This window comes from Acinonyx jubatus, chromosome A1 (assembly GCF_027475565.1).
Source record: "Acinonyx jubatus isolate Ajub_Pintada_27869175 chromosome A1, VMU_Ajub_asm_v1.0, whole genome shotgun sequence".
Taxonomy (NCBI): domain Eukaryota; kingdom Metazoa; phylum Chordata; class Mammalia; order Carnivora; family Felidae; genus Acinonyx; species Acinonyx jubatus.
In genome coordinates this window covers 61,016,683-61,029,149 of record NC_069380.1, presented here as the reverse complement: position 1 = coordinate 61,029,149, position 12,467 = coordinate 61,016,683, and the positions used below count along the sequence as shown (strand labels likewise).

Here is a 12,467-nt window from a genome sequence, read left to right as displayed (position 1 = left end):
TTATGAGATGTACAACTTAAAGCAAGTTACTTAGATAAATGTGGGAGAAATTAACTTTACCTTATTGACTCCCAATTCATAGAGACAAAATGTCTTTCTCTGTCCACTGGATTTTGTCCACCTCCAGCCTGCTTGGCTTGGAGGCACCTCACTTCTTCTGCCTTCTCCTCCCCCTCCTCCTGTTTCTGCACCACCTTTGGTGCAACCTACATCTTCCATGCCTCTGGCGCCATCAGCTACTCCTCCTCCCCTCACTGTCAAGGAGCAAAGGGCACGCACTTACACCACTCACTTCAGATTTCCTCACCAATGTCCCAGGTAAAAATTCACAATGATGAACAAATTGCTTGACTTTTGAGTGAACCCGAGTGGAACATGTTTGGCATTTAAAGTAATTTAAGTTTGTTGGTTTAATTAAGATAGACAAGTCTTTAGCCTTCTCAGCATTAAATATATGAGACTTTTTCTACCTAGGTTTATTGAAGGTCAGATAAGCTTATGAATATCTCTGTTGCAATTTGTCAGCAAATGTATGACTTAAAATAGTGGTTCATTTTGTCTTTCTCCAAGTTTTCATAGGTAATTATTAAGAGAGCTTTCAAGGTCTTTGGTAATCTAAAACTTTAAGGTTTTGTTTGAATGATAAACTGGATTGAATTCATTGGACATCTACGTCCTTTCCAAATAAGATAAAATCCTAAGCATTGATTATTAAACATAGCTTTATGTTTTTAACTTATTGCAGGGAAAATAAGGATATTTGAGTCTATTAGAAAACCTGGTTTGTACTTAGTTGATTCATAAATTGCCATGAAAGAATTCTGATGTAACAGTTCACACTTGGTTACTACTTAGTTTTCACTGGAGACTAAGGATTCTTAGAGTTAAAATTCTGCTAAATGTAATTAAGAATGATGGAAATAAGGAAAACAACTCTGTATGTAGAAAATTAGGAGATATGTCAGAAAAATATAATAAATGAAAATAAATTTTTGTTAAAGGTAAAAGAAAGTAATTTTGTCCTAAATGAGACTACTTGTTTGGAGAGAAATGGCTTGATACAAAATCTGAATGAAAAGGAAAGTTGTAATATGTTCTCAAAGGGAAATCTTTGGAAAGGGATTTTATATGTAGTTAGGATGGACTGAGGTTGAAGTAAACAGATTTTAAAAATTAACAGATTTTAAAACAGATTCTAAAAAGACAAAGTTGTCTTGGATTTTTCATCTGCTGTTGAAAAAAAAAATGTAAGCAAAGGTCTTTTCTCTTTTGTATGCCAGAACCAAAGTTTTATGTTTTGTTTTTATCAGGTCTTTGATTACTTAGTTAAAACTTCTCAATGTTAAAGGAGCTAGGTTTTGCTAACAACTATATAACTTTACATATTTGCCTTTAGAATCTCTTATCGCCACCTTGGTTAAATAAATAATTAAGATTTGTAATGATCTATAACCCTATTTAGGATGTGCCTTATAACTTCCTAAGGTTTTTAACAAACTTCCCAGGATTTAAACTATAATTTAAATCTTTTTGACCAATTGGGCTTTTTTATTTGGTGTGTTACTTGGAAAGCCCTTTCAAACAAATGATGGTAAACCTTAGGTTGTATTGCTTGGGTAAATGCTATAACTGCTCAAATATACATATAAAATTACTAAAAGTTTTAATATGTTTGGTATAAGGTCATCACTTGATATTCTGATTGCCAAAGTATTATGTGTCACAGAAATAACCTGAATTTCCTTGTCAACTTCATCTTAATGAACTCTCATATCAGATAGTTGACCATGTCCATTTGTTACTCTTTTATCATTTATTGTTGTTTTTCCAATTCTGTTACAAAATATGTTCCATGTTCAAGGAGATTTATAAAAAGGACTTTTAAGACAAATACCAGTATTTGACATCTTTGAGATCATAGAACAAATGGGTAAAAATTTCCAGGATTAAAAGTTGCATTCCAACTGAACAAGAATTAGTAACATGGGAAGAAATAAATGGAGGAAGATTAAAGTTTTGTGACTCTTGTTGGAAATATTGCTATTTCTTTAATGTTTGCTCTTCCAGAATAAGGAAACTTTCTCTTAAAATATCTCTGACATACAGAAACGTGATGAAGTATTCATTTGTGAACAAACTGAAGCGTTTAATTTTTCTCTATACCTGAACTCTCTGATATTCAAAAGATCTCAGTAATTAATTCTTTCTTTCATGGTAATTATAGTTATTTGCATAAGTTCAATAAGAATCTATTCTCCTTGTAACAGGTCACCATTGGAAATACTGGCTATTTTACCAAGGCTTTGACTAGAGTGTCATATTTGAGAGAGACATGAATAGACTCAGATATGACCAAACAGTTTGAACTAAGGTTGACTATGAAACATAGAGTCATAAAGTCTGTTGGAAATGTTGGCCTGGTACCCTTCTTACAAAGTTCCCAGCAGCCTTACCAGGTGAGTAAAGAATGTCACTTCCTGATAGGTGCAGGAACCTCAGGATATCTTTGGGACCTCCTGGAAAGAAATTCACCCGAATCCACAGGTATTGCAAGTATATCTGACAGCAAGTACTTGGCTTGGCTTCTGGTCTGGAGAGGCTACTAACAGTTCAATCTATATTCCTTATAAAAATTTCCAGTACAGCAAATTTTGAAAGATCTATATGACTAATTGCTGTTCTTGCAGAGCTTATGTAAATAATTAGGCTGAGTTTGTTAAAACTGGGCTTGTTCTACGAATGAATTAGTTTTGATTTGGCTATCTCTGGAAATGAGGGTTATTAGAAAAGTTATGTTTCAATAATGCACCCTTTTGGATACTGAATTCTAATTCTAATTGTCTTTAAATGTTTGTTGTTTGCCTAAACTAGACAACTTGAGGTAAACTTCAGAAAAATTGTCACAAAACTCATATTTGGCACTTTGTCTCTGTTGCCCTATAGCCCACTCAAAAGAATCACCACAGACATTTGAATTACAAACAAGAAAAAAAACATCTGATTCCTTTTGCTCCAGGAAAAGGAATCTCCATCTGAGCATGCTTCAAGCCTGACATCTAAAAATCTTCTCACTGGGATACTTGCAGACCCTGTGTTTGTAATTTGCCGTAACACTTAACCCATATTTTTGTTGTTTCTGTAAAAGTGCCTCTTGTTAATTACCTGATTGCTTACTAAGCAAAACAGAGTCTATATGATGGTCAACACCACCTACAACACAATCAAGGTCTTCAATGATTCTCAAAATAACTTTAGATTATTAAATACTAAAATAACTCAAATGCATTAAACAGTTCTACAAAATAAAATGACGTTAGCTATTTTAACTGCTGTACAAGATGGAGCTTATGTTCTCATAAAAAAAGAAAGCTGTGTATACATTCCAGATTATCACAAAAAGTATTTTTGTGCACTCAAATTGATGTTTTAAATTATCTCTCTTTTCTTTAATGATTGGCTAAACTCCTGGGCTAAAGAAAGATTTTTGTCAACTATCAAAAGACTCATATTTGGGCTTCTTTTTCTTTTTGTTAATCATGTTTTGCTCTTTTCTCCCATGTCTCTCCTTCTAGTGCCAAGACTCCTTGATCCTCTGTACTCAAGGAGACTCCCATATGTTATCAACTCTAGTAACAGATGCCTTCACTTTTCTTAACTCCTATTAAATTCTCAACTGACCAACCTTGACCATTGGTAGGGACATCTTTATGCCCCAGTTCAGCAGGAAGAAGCTATAGAAGATGAGACATTCAAGTGGCACCTGGGCGGCTCAGTTAGGCATCTGACTTTGGCTCAGGTCATGATCTCGCGGTTGGTGAGTTCCAGCCCCACATTGGGCTCTGTGCTGACAGCCCAGAGCCTGGAGCCTGATTCAGATTCTGTGTCTACCTCTCTTTCTGCCCCTCCCCCGCTCACACTCTGTGTCTCTCTCCTTCAAAAATAAATAAACATTAAAAAAAAAAAGAAGAGGAAGATGAGACCTTCTGCCTTCAACAGCCTTAAAGATTTAAGGGTCAAAGTAGTTCAGGGGGAAAAACGATGAGGGAAACAAAGGCAAGAGAAATGTAACATAAATTAAATCTTCTTACAACTTGCAGCCCACCAATAGACACCTGAAACATGCAGAGTGTGACCTTCCTCAAACAACTGATGGCTGCCTTACTTCCTTCATGTTTTTGATTTATGGGTCTAAGAGTAACCCTGTCTTAACAGTATCTAACCTCTCAAGGTCCTGAAAGCCTTGCTTTCAATTCCTTAGAGACTTAATGCTATCTCTAACTCCCACTAACTTAAAAGTATATAATCAGTCCCTTTTCCCAATCCCAGTGCAGCTTTTTCTGCCCACAGGTCCTGTCCTCATGCTTTAATAAAATCACCCTTTGCACCAAAAACATCTCAAGAATTCTTTCTTAGCCATTTGCTCAAGAACCCCATCAGGATCAACATTAATTTTGGGTTTTGTTTTTGTTTTTACCTCTAAACTTTATATCTTTCTTTGTTTTTATTTACTTCTGGATAAGCTAGAACACTGCCTTAGAGGGTGAGATGCTGGAAATCAGAATCATAAAGTTTCATTTATAAATAATGACAAGTCTCGGGTATGCCTGAAGAGGTAAATGGATGAAGTGAGAGAGGGGATGAGACTATTACCATCTGGGTGTTCATAGAACCGAAAAGCCTGCTTATTTTGGAATCTAGATAGAAACTGAAATCACAAATGATGTTATAGGCTTAGCAATTGAGAGAGTGACTATAAATCAGAGGCTACAGGCTTGAGGGAATAAAAAGGAGTGGCTCTAAGGATAATAGTTACTTCACTTAAAATATTTTAATGTCATAAAATTCAAACCTGAAGTTTTTATAGAGGAGAGAAAAAGAATTGTCTGGAAATGGCAGTGAAGATTAAAGAAGACACCAACCCCATTCCAAGCATTAAAGTAGGTAGTTTGTTAGGTTCTAACAGGATACCTGGAGGCCAGCAAAGCAGAAATCAAAGTCAGCTATTGGGAAAGTCAGAGGCCTTCTGGCAGCATCTCACAAAAAGCCAGATCAAACCAGACACGCCCAAAATAGCCACAGCCATGACAGGAAACCTCTGATCAAATTAGGAAGAAAAGGCCTGAAACCTTGCTTCCAAGAAATCCTGTTCCCAAGTAATGAATATTCCACCCCGTTGTTAACAATTGTCAGTAGGAGATAGAAACCCAAACCCCTACTCTCACGTGTGTGTGCGCTCTCTCTTTCTCTGGCTATCTCTCATATCTTGAGGGTGTACTTTCGCTTTAATAAACTTTCCAATTTGTATCATTTTTTTTCTTTGTTGTTTGTCCTTGAGTTTTCTCCTAAGGAGACAAAAATCTTCAGCAACATCTTTAGCATGAGCTGGGTCGAGACCTCTGGGCTTGTGGTCTCCCCAGTTTATCCGGCAACACATGTGTATGAGGATGAATGTAACAACATCCAACACTGGGGAGACAATGGGGAAGCAGTGTCCTGGGAAAAGCTACATTTCAGTTAAAACAAGAACTCAAAGGAAATTTTCAGAGAATATATTCAGGTTATAAGGGAATTCACTATTTACCAGCCCTTCTTCTCAAAAGAAGGCACAGTGAAAGGTTTCAAAGTTGATTACAGTTGGAAAATAGGTTAAGAGAAGGAGATGTGCATGACCACATGATAATTAGAGTCTCAGCAATGAGAAATCAGCTTTATCGTGGCCACTTATCAAGAAGTTACTACTAATAGGCTCAGTAGTGACGGGGCTGTGCATCTTAAGGGTACGAAGTAGAGGTGATGCTAATACAGCAATTCAGGGTTTTGGGGCTCCATTTTTTTCTCCTAGTGATTAATGCATGAAGAGGGGATGTGGTCTTATTTTGAAAGAGAGAGAGAGAGAAAGTGAGATCCTAAAATGCATATAGATTCTAAAAGAGGAGGAAAAACAAAATATCTTAATTATAGAGGACTGATTTCCTAAATTTTTTAGATTAAATACAGGTATATTAGCTGCTTTAGACCAATTAAATACAGTAAGTAATAACAAGATACATTTTATTACTTCTTTGATCTATGTTATTATTTGGATTATAATTTATTCATAAATATATATTTTTTGAGAAAGTACATGATTGGTGTTTTAGGTCAGGTCCTCTAGAAAATAGAACCTGAGGAAAAACTTGCAAGTTTAAACTTTGTGGAGGCACATGATCTCCTGGAGTAAAAAAGGGCAAAAGAGAAGTAAGGAACACATGAGAAAAAAGGTGGGTTTTTTTGTTTTTTTGTTTGTTTTTTTTGTTTTGTTTTCTTTTATTTTTGTAATAAATGACTGATTTCTTGGTTTCAGACCACATTTCTGCAGAGGCCAAATGAGCTGACTAGATCTTAGAACTGTCTATCTAAATGGAAGACAAGGGAAGAATTTAACCCACAGATCCCTAAAAACTTTTGTTAAGGTCCAATCCATGGATATGGACGTCTTGCATGTCTTGCATGTCTCTGGGTAGCTTGCTCTTCCAAAATTCTTGCCCAGTATATGAAAAGGCAGAGAGTCCTCCCCATATCAGATGGCAGAACGCATGGATCCTTGATTAGTCGTTGGCTCTTAAGATACTGAAGCTGTGTGAGCCCTGGGTAATGGCATTTAGGCAATGTAGGACAGCAAGCATTCAAGACCCAAGATGTTGCATATCCTGAGTGAATCATAGCTTCTCCTTGGGCTTGTGTTCACTCACATCCTTTTAGAATATATGAATGTTGTATGAGAACAAGAGGTCCTCATTTCTTTCCTAGGAGGGTTGGTACAAGTGCAATCCTTCAACATCAAGGCCAGTTATATTCTCTTGAAAGACTGAAAAGGATGAGTAAACTAATCTATAATCATTGCTAGGACAAGAACTTAAATATTAGTCATCACCCCACCTCAGCCAATCTCCCGGTTGAGATGACCCAGACCTCCATCTGCCTTTGCTCACTGCCGTTGCCTCTTCATCCTTACTGCGAGGCATAATAAGTACAAAAACATACCTGAGAACATTGTTTAGGTTCTGGAAATATTCCTCCTTGCTCCTACTATTTATCAGTAAACTTAAACACTGATGGTATTTAAAGTTATTTTCTCCAGCCTGTACCATAATGCCTTTCTTCACATACTAGTCTTCTGGCTGAAAGAATTCAAAATGGTGAGTTTGCATTTGTCTCTTCTAGTTCAATGAAATTTTCATGATTTCCCCTGGAAGGACAGTTTACCAAAGAGAAACAAGGTTGTCTTCCCCGTAAGATCACAAGTTGTGGAGATGAGAAACACAAAGTGTATGCACAAGCTTTGCACTGGAAATGGTGATGAGTCAGCCATACCCTTTGATTTCCAGACTCTGAATCCTCCCAAACACAAACCTTATATTGGTCACCGCTCGGTGCTGGGGTGTTAGAACATATTAGAGTGAATTTGTAAGCAGACACTCATTGATATTAGTCCTTCTTTGCTATAAAATGGGTCCCTTTGTTTGATGCCAACTTGTATGGGAAACTAAGTCAATTCATTAGGCATTCTACAAGTACTTGTGTAGGTGGACACCTAGTGCATAAGGAAGCCAAACCCATGTCAATAGCATATATTGATTTTGTTAAGAGAAATTGCTTCTCCCACCAACATGGAAGAAATCTGGTGTAGTAAACCCATTGTGTTCCTAGCAGTTGTACATGAGGAATAGTGACAGAATGAGGTCTCAGTGTTGGTTTCTGCTGCTGACAAGTAGAAATCTTAGAGCAGTTATTTTAGCTACATGAGGTTTAATGGGAAGAAATGGATGCTTTTGAGTTTATAAAGAACCTCATCTCTATCATGGCCACTTTCTTCACAAGCCCTGTGCACTAGCACTATAGTTGTTAAAGAGGGAGGATGGTTGATTTGCTAGAAGGAGTTAATATGTGCACTGCATTGACGAGACCATCCTCTGCAGTGGATAATTTCTGGAAAGCATTAATGTGACACAAAACTTTATATACTTTATATACTTTTCCTAATTCCCACAGGTTCTCTCCACATGAAACTTCCCCAGACCCCTTGACATTGAATTTTCTAGTCTTGTTCCTTGCAGACTCTTGAACTACAGCCAATCCATTTTTTCGTGCGGAAGAGTCAGTGAATATCCCCAGGTCAGGCCAGATCTCACTTATACAAATGGAAAAGCACTTTACACCACCTGCAGCTCTACCCACTGAGAAGATTCCCCTTTACCACATCTCTTTAGGTCTACCTCACAATGTGGCTATATTGTGGCAACTGTGTAGTTTCAGCTAATGCTAGTGAATTACAGCAATCTGCTTATAAGACATGCTCAATTTCTTTCCTCCTCCTTGTTGTCATAGAAAATCACCTGTGGAACCATAGAACTTGACTGAGAAAAAACTGCCAGTGTCACACAGATGGGTGATGTGGAAGTCTAGGCCATTTCTTCAGGCAATTTATTCATGTGTTTTGGACCAGCTCAGGATGACACTAAATTGACCTGACTGGACTTTATGATTCATGGTTAGATAACTTTTTATCTCATTGATGACTGGATATAGTCACTTGGTATCCTATGACACTATGAAACTATTTTTCTGATCGAGTGTAGTTCTCTGCTGCAGATGACATAGCACTGTTCCAGAGTCCTTGGGATCTACATATATATCTTCTGTAAGGACTTACTAGAAATTCCACAAAGCATTTTTATCCACCAGAAGCATTTTCAATAATTGTATATATTGGACTATATAGAAAAAGTGGAAAAATCTCTTCGCCCTAACCTACATATGCTACAAATTCCACTTTTGTGACCTCAACTGATGAACAGATTTCAGAACTATTTTCAAGTGCCGTCATGCTGCCTCTAAAATCCAGAGTTACCCTTAGACTGTTGGACATCCTTAGTGGTAGGAAGTATGAGATACAAAAACTCTTCCTTTACCCTTAGGGAATTATCCTGGAATGTTCCAAATCAGCTGATTCCTAAAAATTTCACCATTGTGGGAAAGCCCCTGGCACACATTTGTCTTTCTGGGAAATCTAGTGTACCTGTTACTTTCAGGTCACCAATGTCAATGAAAGTCGTAACACGCACATAGCGACCAGTACATTGTTCAGCAGAATGCCAAGAATACCAAGGTTGGGCAGGCAAACCATGAGACTCAACTGGCAGTAAAGATTTAGTGTTATATTACCGGTGGTAACTAAGATCAATAATATCGATCTTAGTTATGACAGCAACTGTTACTATATTACCTCTCCAGATAATCTTGAGCTCATCTAAAGAAATAGAGACAACTGAAAAAGAAGATTTTGTCAGTCCAGTAATTCTCAAACCTGGTAGTCCACTGGAGTGATTTGTGAAACTTTTGATATCAGCACACTAATATTCTAGAAGTTTTTATTTAATTGATCTGAAGGAAAGAAAAGCAACTTTTTAAAAGTTTCCCTGACAACGCACAGATAAGATATGAGAGCCACTTCAATTAGACTCTCGGAGAATAGAGACTAATGTCAGGGCCAGGAATACAATTTATCCATAATTATCTCTGCGTCCAGACTGGAAAATAATACATTTCTAAAAGTGATAATCAATCATCTCCAATCCACCCTCCTCTAAGAGACAAATAATTATTTAATTGTAAATTTAATTAATGGGGTAACAGGCTTGGCCCTTAGGGAATCAGGGACTTAGAGGCGGATAGAGTTACTGGTAGTATTGTTACCCCAGTCCATTTCTGTGTCTTTGTAGTTAAACATGGAAAGTTAAACATGGAAAGGGGGCTGAGATGACCAGTGTACGCTTATGTAAGTAATTTGTCATGTTTGCTGTATTGCCAAGATTTCATGGCATTTGGAGTTTGTTTTGGGTTTCTTTACTTCGTTTTTGTATTCCAGTAATATGCAAAACCAAGCTATAGTGAATAATTGAATTCAACAAATGCATAGAGTGCTTGATTAAGTTCAAAACATTTCCATACTCTAACAATGTTTTAGACACAGGGATAATAAAAGATCAGATGGTTCTTATTTCAAGATATTCACAATCTAGTAAAAGCCAACTGTAGTTTGATGAAATAGCGTTGTTGCAGTAACTATGCACAAGAGAGTTTTCTACATAATCCCTATACCACTTTGAAAGATACATATTATTGTCCCCAATTTACCAAAAGGCAAACTAAATCCCAGTGACTTTAGGTGAACCGATGGTTTCATATCTATTTAACTTAGAAAAGATATTTGAATTCAGGTTCTTTTGGTTTCAAAGACCATTGTAATTTGGGGCAACTGGGCAGTTTAGTCAGTTAAGCATCTGACTTCAGCTCAGGTAATGATCTCATGGTTCGTGGGTTTGAGCCCCATATTGGGTTCTCTGCTGTCAGTGTGGAGCCCACTCCAGATCCTCTGTCTCCCTCTCTTTTTGCCTCTCCCTGACTTGTGCATGCACATGCACGCACATCTTTCTCTCTCTCAAAGTAAGTACATAAACATTAAAAAAAAAAAAAAGATCATGGTAATTCCACTGTGTCACGCTGCTTCTGACGGTAAGGCTCCAAGAGAAGTGTTTTTGTTATTTCCATTTCTAGGGCCTAGAATATAGTAAATAATAATAATAATATATAGTATATAGTATATATATATATGTGTGTGTGTGTAATATATAATATATAGTAATAATAAAGTAATAATTTCTATTGGTTCAATACATTCAAGTCACTAGAAATATTCAGGTAAATGAGTTTTTCTTTAGTCTTCAAATCTTTCAAAATTTTGCCAAAAACATATTAAATCATCTCCGATTTATTTAATTCAATGCAAAGAAGATTACTCTGTAGACAAATAGGAGTTTATAGATGCAATTGTCTAAGCTGTTTAAGTCATGTGAGAATTCATGTACACTGATTCTTAAATTCAAAATTGCTGTTTAATGCTGTATCTCTGAAGCAGAATTTTATGGATTTTTTTCAGTGGCCAAGCTAAAACTTTTTCTTCTTCCAATTTCATTGTTGAAATATTAAGTTCAAGGACGAGTATTTTTTTACTTTCTCTCAAATATAGATTTTTCTTGCAAAAGTCCCTTGCTTTAATGAAAAGTTTTAAGAGAATATGACATATGTCCATTTCTCCTTTATCATTTCCCCAGAGTGCCTCTAATTTGCTCAGAATTCACTCTTTCTCTATCCTTAGTGCTCACATGGAGAACTGTGATGAGCAATATCTATAGCTTGCCTTTAATTCAAATTTACAGCAGTGACCCAATTGGTCATTCTGCATTGGTCTTTGTTGTTGTTCTTGTTAACGAATAAACTTCCTAAAATGTTTGTTACTTCAAGCTATGCTAATAGTACTACGCTAATAGTAGAAAAAGGCAACATTGTAAGTTTACTCAAACACTAATTTTGTTCTACCTTGATCTCTATTTTCCTCCCATTTTGCTTGATTTCTTATGTGTGACTTTTAAGAAGTCTTGAAACATACACATACACACACACAGACATGCACATGTACACACTTATTGAATGTCTCAAGATCTGTGAAAAAAGAATGTAAGTTTTATTAACTCTCTTTCTTCTCAGTTTAGAGCCTTCAAGTGTAAGGCCACTACATTTTTGGCTGAAGAAATGTCCCCTGAGACCTATAAAACTTGCCTACACTAGATCCTGAAACCTAACTTTTATAAAGCATTTCAACTTTCATATGCCTCTCTTGGAATGTCTTTTTTTTTCTTCCCCATTTACTTCCTTATCTTTTCTTAAAGTCTAGAAAAGATCTGTCTGTGGATTCACCTTTGAAGAAAATTATTTTCAAAAATAAATTTTCTCAACATGGCAGTAACGAGCTTTGTCAGGAGAAGCAAGAGGGAATACATTTTAACATTTATGCAGTTTTGATCCTTCTAAAAATCTCATGTACATGTTATATTTAACTCTGTAAGTTAAACAAAAAGAATGAACATTTCACATTTCATCTCATGTTCAAATTTTCAATTCATTTTACATTGTATTAGTAGAATCTGTCTTTTTCAAAGATGTTTTCACCTCTTTTGTCATTTGAAAGCTGGCAGTTTTAATGATTTTTTGATATACTCATTACCTAAGTGGAAGAATGAGCATTAATGGTCTTAATATCACTAAAGTAATACAGAATAATAAAATCATGGTTATATTTATTAAATTTATTTTTATATGCTAAATCATACCAGACCTTCAAATTCTTTTTTTTAAGTTTATTTATTTATTTTGAGAGAGAGAGAAAGAGAGAGAGAGAGAGAGAGAGCGCCTGTGTGTGCAAGCAGGAAAGGGACAGAGAGAGAGGGAGAGAGAGAATCCCAAGCAGGCTCCATGCCCAGCATGGGACCTGACACGGGACTCAATCTCATGACCATGATAACATGACCTGAGCTGAAACCAAGAGATAGACACTCAAACAACTGAGCCACCCAGATGTCCCAGAGCTT

General features: G+C 36.3%; 1 long non-coding RNA gene across 1 annotated transcript in view; it reads left to right on the top strand.

Moving 5' to 3' along the window:
- Positions 1-3,761, top strand: part of LOC128314496 (uncharacterized) — a 29,158-nt gene extending 25,397 nt beyond the window's left edge. Inside the window, exons 2-3 of the long non-coding RNA XR_008296212.1 lie at positions 2,268-2,456; positions 2,944-3,761. This is a non-coding gene — a long non-coding RNA (uncharacterized LOC128314496). The remainder of the gene's footprint in view (positions 1-2,267; positions 2,457-2,943) is intronic.
- The last annotated feature ends 8,706 nt before the right edge of the window (positions 3,762-12,467 follow it).